The sequence below is a fragment of the Echinops telfairi genome, unplaced genomic scaffold (genome assembly GCF_000313985.2).
Source record: "Echinops telfairi isolate 266 unplaced genomic scaffold, ASM31398v2 ScPeMD7_18;HRSCAF=68, whole genome shotgun sequence".
In the NCBI taxonomy this organism is placed as follows: Eukaryota; Metazoa; Chordata; class Mammalia; order Afrosoricida; family Tenrecidae; genus Echinops; species Echinops telfairi.
The window spans coordinates 50460579-50468892 of NW_022103915.1; positions in this window are offsets into that span (position 1 = coordinate 50460579).

Below are 8314 nucleotides of genomic sequence, written 5' to 3' on the forward strand. Positions count from 1 at the left end.
GGACGAAGAGCTACGCTTTGCTTTGTTTGGTTCGGGTTTTCATTTGGCAGAGAGAGAAAGGGGGACTGAAAAACCTGCACAGTGAAAAAGGAAATGATAAATTCAGATTGTTGTTTTTAATCATTAAAAACTTGATTTATAGCCATAATCAGCAAACAGCCTAGCCTAGCTGGCGCAATGAATAAAAAGCCAGGGGTGATGGGAGCGTTTCATTCTGTGTGTATATTTTTAGGACTTGGATTTTCCAAGAGACAAGGCAGAAGAAGCTGGAACACACACACACACATAGACACACACACACACACACACACACACACACACAACAAGCTTTTTGAAGGGCCTAATAACCATCATAACGGGTTCAGAAAGGACTGACACTTTCCAGGGTCGCTGGAGTCCTTTCTCCATCGCCCATGCAAGAACTACTAGTTGCTAAAGCCACAGCCCCTGTGTTTCTTAGTGATAAAAGCCCTCATCTCTAGCTGGGTTAAACATTGCCACTCAATTAAAAGACCCATTTCACCAGGCTCTCGTGGAGTTTGGAGTGGTCATTGAGTTCTATATGGGTTCTGGGAGATCTTGAAGGAAGGGTGTTCTCTTACTCCTTGTCTCCATGTGGATACTGGAACATGGATAATTAGGGTTTGCCTTCAAGAAACCATTGTAGAGCGTGAGGGAGGGCAGAGATGACTTAGAATAGCCAGAGCATATGAAGCAGACATAAATTCCAGTCTTGTTTAAGTCACGGGCAGTTTTCATTTCCCTGTTGTATGCACTGCATTTAACTCATAAAACCAAGTCAAACCAAACCGACTACCATCAAGTCAATTCCAACTCAACAACTAAGGACAGGTCCCATTCTATTGATCTCACTCACTCACTCACGGCTGTGGAGTTGATTCCGACTCATAGCAACCCTATAGGATAGAGTAGAACTTCCCCTGTGAGTTTCCAAGACTGTAATTCTGTACAAGAGTAGAAAGGCCTATCTTTATATGGACCCAATTGTTAGAGCCTGCACATGCTCCTAGTCCTGAGATCACTGATGTCCTGCATGTGATATGTCCATTTTGAGGGTAAGGGCCATGAGATGTCATTTCTACATTAAAGTGGAAGGTCAGAGAAGCTCGTCATTTGATTCATTCCACTTTCGTTTCGGATGCTTGCAAAACAGTTGGGTTTCCCTCACATCTTGCTCGATCATGCAGAGTCTAATGACTTCAGCCAGCATGCTTTGAACACTGTGGTGTTCATGTCATAACTACTGGGCCTCAATAGTAAAATGGATCCTTTATTTTAAATGTCACACTCCCTCTCGAAAAGAAGACATGTTTCAAATCTACAGCCTCCGCTCGTTGCTGTGAGCTGCTTTCTGTGCACCCACGGCTAGTGTTCTCTCCGTCTATTACATCTATTAGCACCCACCTCTGACGCCTCATATTTTTTTCACTGGGTGCCAGGGCACATTCTTATCATGTTAAAGCTAGGGTAGATAGGTTTTAGGAATGCTCTGATTGAAAATGAGAGAAATTCAACTACAGCTAGTTTAATAAAAACACAATCTATTTGTACTTGTCACGAAAAAGGCCAGGGGACACGAATCTGCCTAGGTCACGTGACATTAGCAGACCTAGCGCGCGACATCCACCACTCGTCTGTCAGTGTATCACACTGTGGTGGTTTGTGTGTTGCTGTGCTGCTGGGAGCTCTGTCACTGGTATTTCATATACCAGCAGGGTCACCCAAAGCGAACAGATGTCAGCAGAGGTACCAGACTAAGAACAGACTACGAAGAAGGAGTAGACTGTCCACTTCAGAGACAATGGCCACTGAAAGCCTATGGACAACAACATCGAAACCTTCATGATCAGGAGCAGAACACTGGCAGAGAGCGCGCCAGGAGATGAGCTGCTCGGGTCGCACGGCCCTCAAAATATGACTGAGGAAGAGCTGCCTTCTCAACGTCGAGTCGACCTTACTCAGATGGATGGCGAACAGCCTGTGCGAGGAAAGACTTTGTGACCCTCATTTGCTGATGGGGCATGCCTCAAAATGAGAAGAAACAGTTGCAAACACCAATTAGTCTTTGGAACTTGGAATGTCCCAAGAATTAATCCAGAAAACTCAGAAGTTGTCAAAAATGCAATAGAAGGCATGAAAATGGATTGGTCTGGGCCCTTTTGAATCAGAAAATGATTTTCTTTACTGTGCCAGGAATGGCAGATTCAGAAGGAAGGGCGAAGCCTGGTGAAATTACCACGGGTTGCCAAAAGAACAAACAAACACAGCCACAGGGCTCCTTCGAGACGAGGATGGAGAGACTTAGGTCACGTCGTTGAACGGTTTGTCAGGAGACCGGTCCCTGGAGGGCATGGAGCTAGGTAACGTAGAAGGGTGGTGGGGAGGGAAAGGGAGCCCCTCGACAAGATGGTGGACACAGTGGCTGTCACAAGGGGCTCAACAATTGGGAGGAAGGGTTTCGTTTTGTTGCACGTAAGGTTGCCAGGGGTCGGAACCACCTTGACGGCACCTAACAACAAGAGCAGCATCTTGCCAAAACCTAAGACCTTGCTCTCTTTGGCAGTAGCCAGACTTCTCTACATGATGAGCAAAATGGTTCCCAACAATTCAAGGTCTCCATGGTCCTTCCTATCACCATGATTGCCCAAACAGGGGCTGACTCTAATTGGTCAGGATCTAATTGATCAGGTTCACCCACAAACCAATCCTATGGTGCTGGGGCTGACAGTGTTATGAACAGGAAAACCACATCCACGTTCCACCCTGGTGGCTAGGGATGCTGTGTGAACAGAAAATGGATAAGGAATTGCTCTTGACAACAAAAAATAGCAGAGAGATTTAATTGACAGAAAAGTGCAAGCTTAGCGCATAAAAACAAGTGACTGTGACAGGGCAATTCAAGGACTTTAAACATAAAACAAATAACGCATCACTTCCAGCATTTTTGGCTATTGTCTGCGTACAGCCTCTCAGCACTGCTGTGTTTTACAGCTCTTTTACTGCTAGCCAACTTGTAGAAGAGCTAATTCCTCTTTATACCGGTGTCTCCCTCTTCTAAGCCAAACTCCTGACATCTCAACCTAGAGAATATGACAGAGAAGACCAAGACTGTGTAGAAATAGGGACTTTAAAATTCTTTGCTTTAAACAGATTAAAAGATTGGGCTTGAAAGTTTGGGGGAAATAATGAGACAGAGGGCGAAACAATTCTGATTTTGGAAATAAGTGGAGAGGTCATTATTCTAAGTGCCACCTATATGAGAGAGGAGGCGTTACAACGACAAGCAAGAAGTGGAGGACAGAGCTTGTCCATCACGGGCTTTATGTCTTACGAGTCTCAGCTCTGACTCCTGCAAAGACCTCACACCAGGCTAGAGAGGAGGTCAAGAGTGGACTAGGAAGAATGGTTGGCCAGTCATCCAAATGGTGAATGGTGCGCTCAGTTTTGATCACTCGGCAGCCACAGCTGAGTGCTTATAATGTGATTAGTGGCATAAGGCAGCGGACAGTTATTCAAGTCAAGAAACGATGATGCTGATGTTCTAGGTTTAGAATCGGACTTCTCTAAGCAATGATGGTTGTAGAGAGATCAGTATTCTTCCCTTGAGCATGGCATGCCATGGCAAAGACTCGGCAATGTATTGGATTCCCGGGACTTCCTTAACAAAAAACTACAAACTGGGTGGCTCCAAACATCAAGCATTTATTTTCTCACCATTGTAGGTGCTTACAACAGCAACAGCCAGCCAACAACCCAGTATGGGTCAGATTGACTTCAACTCATGGCGACTCCATGTGCGTCAGAGTAGAATAGCTGCATTGGGTTTTCGATGAGGAAAATTGTTTGGAAATAGATGATCAATTAAGGGTTCCTGGGGGTAAAGCAGGGAAGTCGGGTGGGGGGGGGCGGCAATGGGGAGTTACTATCAAGGAGCATAAGAAGGAAGAAAATGTTTTGAAACTGATGGAGGTAGTGATTGTACAACATTTCTTGAGATGACTGAACTATTGAATGTTATGTTGTCTGGATTATGTCCTAATAAAATGGTTTACAGGAAAAAATAAAAGAGGAAGAAATGGATTATCAGGCCTTTCTGCCAAAGAACCTCTCAGCGAATGGGAACCTCCAACCTTTTGAATAGTAGCTGAGAATATTACGGTAACTGCTTGCCTTTAAGGTGGCAGCAGGGCCATGCTCTCGCTAAAGGATGTGGGGAAGGTCTTTTCTTGTCCCCACGGACATCTGGAAGCCACCAGACTTGCAGCTGCAATCTCTGCATGGCCATCTTCCCTGTGGTCCTGTCTGTGTCCCTCCTCCTTTATAAGGACACCACACATGCTGGATGACAACCCCTCCTTCGCCAGAACCATCTTTGAAGACCGCACCTCCAAGAGAGCTCGCATCAACAGGGACCAGGGCTTCGACATAGCTTTTGAGGGAACACAATCCAATCCTTAACAGTTGAGCTCTCCAAATCTCAGAGAAGTGGTTTACGATTTAAAGTAACACTTAACATCCAATGAGAAGACTCGGGTACAATCATGAAGACTGGGCAGGATGGCTATGATTTTAGGCAGATGCATCCCAGTTACCAGATGAATCCCAGAATTCACTGCCTTGTGGGTTTGTAGTTGTCTATGTTTGCTTGATCTTTGGTGAAAAGCTATTTGAATTAGAAAACTGGATTCTTGCCCCTATAATCACGGCATCTCTTGGTCCAATGGCTGTCCGGGAGGGAAATTTTGTCTTCTTCAAATAGGGTGGTCTGGTGTAATAGTTGGGGTCATTCTTATCCATTGTATCTTTTTGGTTCCAGCAAAAGGCAAACTGTCTTGCCCCTTGTGTGTTCATATGCTTCTCAAACAGCATGTTGACATAGGTGACATAGGAAATCCTTTGTGGCTTCTGTGACCACATGAGAGTACTGAATAGTTTTTGGATCTTCTTGGGGAATCAGAAGAAAGTAGGTGTTGCCAGATTATTTTGGCCATAATTGGGTTGACAGGTGTCATGTCCAAGTGGTTCTCATGCCCAAGTGATGATTGGGAGTCAGGCCAGAGCTCCAAGCTGGTGCATCAAGGGCACACACAGCCAGAGTGGGCAGCAGGCATGAGGTTGATCCTGAGCCTCTGAATCTGTGGTCAAGACAGGCGGCTTGGCCAAGAGGTAAGCAAAGCTAACCAAAGCAAGGTCCCCTGCAGGGGCAGAAACAGGATTTGTGTCACTTGGGCCAGAGAACGGTTAGATATATGGGGGAGAAGGAGAGTCCGTATATAAAGTAGTTCCATGTATGAACTTGTGAGTGCCCCGATCCTTAGGAAAAGGCTGTTTAGAGGTCACGACGAAGAGTGGGACCTTGTTGGTTTGCTACTATTTCTTGAGTAGCTGGGACTCCTAATTTAAGGGGGCTTCAAAAAGTTCATGGAAAAGTTCTTCCCTAACCTTTTCATTCCATTTCCCCTGCCCCATGAACTTTTTAAATCCTGCTCTTTGGTGGGACTTAGTTCCTAAAGGCATCCTCACCTTCAAACACCTCCTCCCTACAGAGCTAAGGGCTGAAAGCTCAGTCTCCTGGGATTTGGGTTTATCATCTGAATGAAGCTTGGGCAGTGGGGTAGGGAGTACATCTTGAGGACAGTCCCAGGGCTGAAAGGAGTGCTCCCTATCCCCTTGTCTCGGAGCTAGCCAGGAGCGCTGCAGTGGGGAGCCTGGGTCTCTGATCGTGCTCCCGGAGCTGAGGCCAGACATTCCCTCCTCGCCCACATAAATCCTCGGAGGGGTTTCCTCTGTGGGTTTATAAAAGCCCATTATCTAACTCATAGCTTAAAGAATTGAGTTGCTGGCAAAAGCCTTTTTAAGTCACATTTTGAATCATTTGTCAGCAATTCATTACATAGGAAAATAGGTCCGTTTTGTTCTAATTCTTAGTCTCGGATTGCAACTCCTTTCTGCCAAATTCATTAACAAAACCTAGGCATGGCTGCCGAGCTCCTCTGCCCAGCTTCTTAAATGTAGCCAAACTTGCTGAAGGTTGAAATGTAAATTTTTACATTTGGCTGGAGATGATTCATGAGTCTCAGCTTGCAGGAAATAGCAATGCCACTTCCATGCCTTGGATCTCACCAGACCAAGTGCCCATGGTGAGATGAGGCTTAACGTGTGGCGACCAAGAGAGATGGCCACATGTCATCTTTCTGATTGGCAGCAAAAGGGAGAGCCGTTAACGAGCATGGCCACAGTTTGCCGGGAATCAAGCTCCCCTTATTAACAACATAAAGTGACCCCGAGCTCAGCAGAGTCCCACAGGCAGGGTCAGACTGGTCGGACTCGTGGTCACACCAATTATCATGACCGTTAGAACAGTGCAGGCTTCTGCCGGAGCTGACCTAGGCTACACTGAGGAAGAGGGTGGACCTGGGCTACCTGGCTGACCTAGGCTACACTGAGGAAGAGGGAGCCGTGGGGGCAGAGCAGTCATGCTGGTGAGTGGGAAGAGCCGTGGGGCTTAAAGAGCCAGCTCAAGAAAGAGTGCAGCTTGAGAGAAAATTGGATATATAAGTTTACATCATATATATATATATTACCGGACTCATAGTAACCCTCTAGGACAGAGTAGAACTACCCCCCTGTGGGTAAATATTTCCAGGAGTGAAACGCCTCGTCTTTCTCCCGTGAGTCAGCTGGGTTTTTTGAACTGCTGACCTTGTGGTTCGCAGACCGATGTATACAGAACCCACTACACCATCAGGGCCACTATGACTCCATGGTGTGTGTGTGTGTATGTATACACACACACACTCACATGTGTACCCGGTTATAGACAAATATGTTTTATATACTTACATATAATATACAAAGAACTATGTCAATATGTTATATATAAGATACATATTTATAAAAATATATGACATAAACATATTTATAGTATATGGCTTGTTTGTATTATATAATTCAATAAAACCTGAAAACGCTAGAACCGGTCAAAGAAAGGTACCTCACATATTATGAGATGCAGAAAACCAAAGCAGTCCTGTTGAGTTCCAGCTCACCCCAGGTCCACTGTATGCCACGAGGTGATGACATGGGGGGACCTGCCCTGATCTGAGGTAGGGGGATTATAGTGGGCTATGACACCTCAATCAGGGCACAGCCCTGCGCCAATGTGAGGAGTGTGGCCAACACCCCCTTTTATCATATCAGATGTAAAGTAGAGAAAGAGGAGTCTACTACCACTAAGAAAGAAGCACTGCAGTGAAGTGCATCAATTGGATCCAGAGTCCATGTGCTGGGAAACTCCGAGACCCAGCAGGAAGCTTAATGACAAGGAACTTCCCTTAGAGCTGACAGAAAGAGAAACCTAGAGCCCTGAATTCTGACTCCTAACAGCCTAAAGTCTGAGAGGATACATTTCTGTTTGCTAAAGCCACCCACTTGCGATAATTCTGCAGCACCAGAAAACTAAGACACTATAAAATATATTAAGGAACCCTGGTAGTAAACTGGTTAAAGTGCTTAGCTGCTAATTGAAAAGTCGGCAGCGGCCCAACAGTTAGGTTCTCAGGCCCTAGGCAAGAGGTGGTGGGTCTGAAGTCAACCAGCAGCTCCTTGGGAGCTAGGTTAGCTTCTATGGAGATTACGGTTCATGAAGGGGGCAGTGCTGCTGTGGCCCACGGTTGCTCTAAGGCACAATGGGCTCAACAGCACACAACTATGACCACCACATGTTTGTGTTGCCTGTTTGCATGTTGGTACATCTATATTGCCTATAAGAATGCTTTAAATAAAATAATACATTAAATAATTGAAAGCATATATTATTTATTTGGAAAAAACTGAAAACATACTACCAAATGACAGGCACATGTCTGTTCACACAACGTATAGATGCCTGTGGTCCCTGGGGGTCTTTTTGCTGTTTATGGAAAAGCAGCTCTCTCTTTGCTATTATTCCCCATTAATGATTTTAAGGACTCCCACTGCAGACTTTTGGGTAGGATGTGGGCAGTGAGGCCGCAGGCATGGCTCTGCATAAAAGCTAGCAGGCTTTCTGCAAAGGGCAGGCAGACGGTGGGAGCTAGGGGACCTGGGCTGCTCCTGCTGCTCAGGCGGGTGGAACAGCAGGCAGGGCTGGGCACACTCCCCACCACCCCTCCTCTCGTGTGTGTTTCTTCTCATTCGGCTCCGATCAGCACCGGGTTACCGATGCTGCCGCCACCCATTGCTGCAGCCTCTTTCTGCAGCAGGAGGGTGAGGACAGCCAGAGTCTGACTCCCAGGAGGTTTTAATACGGTGT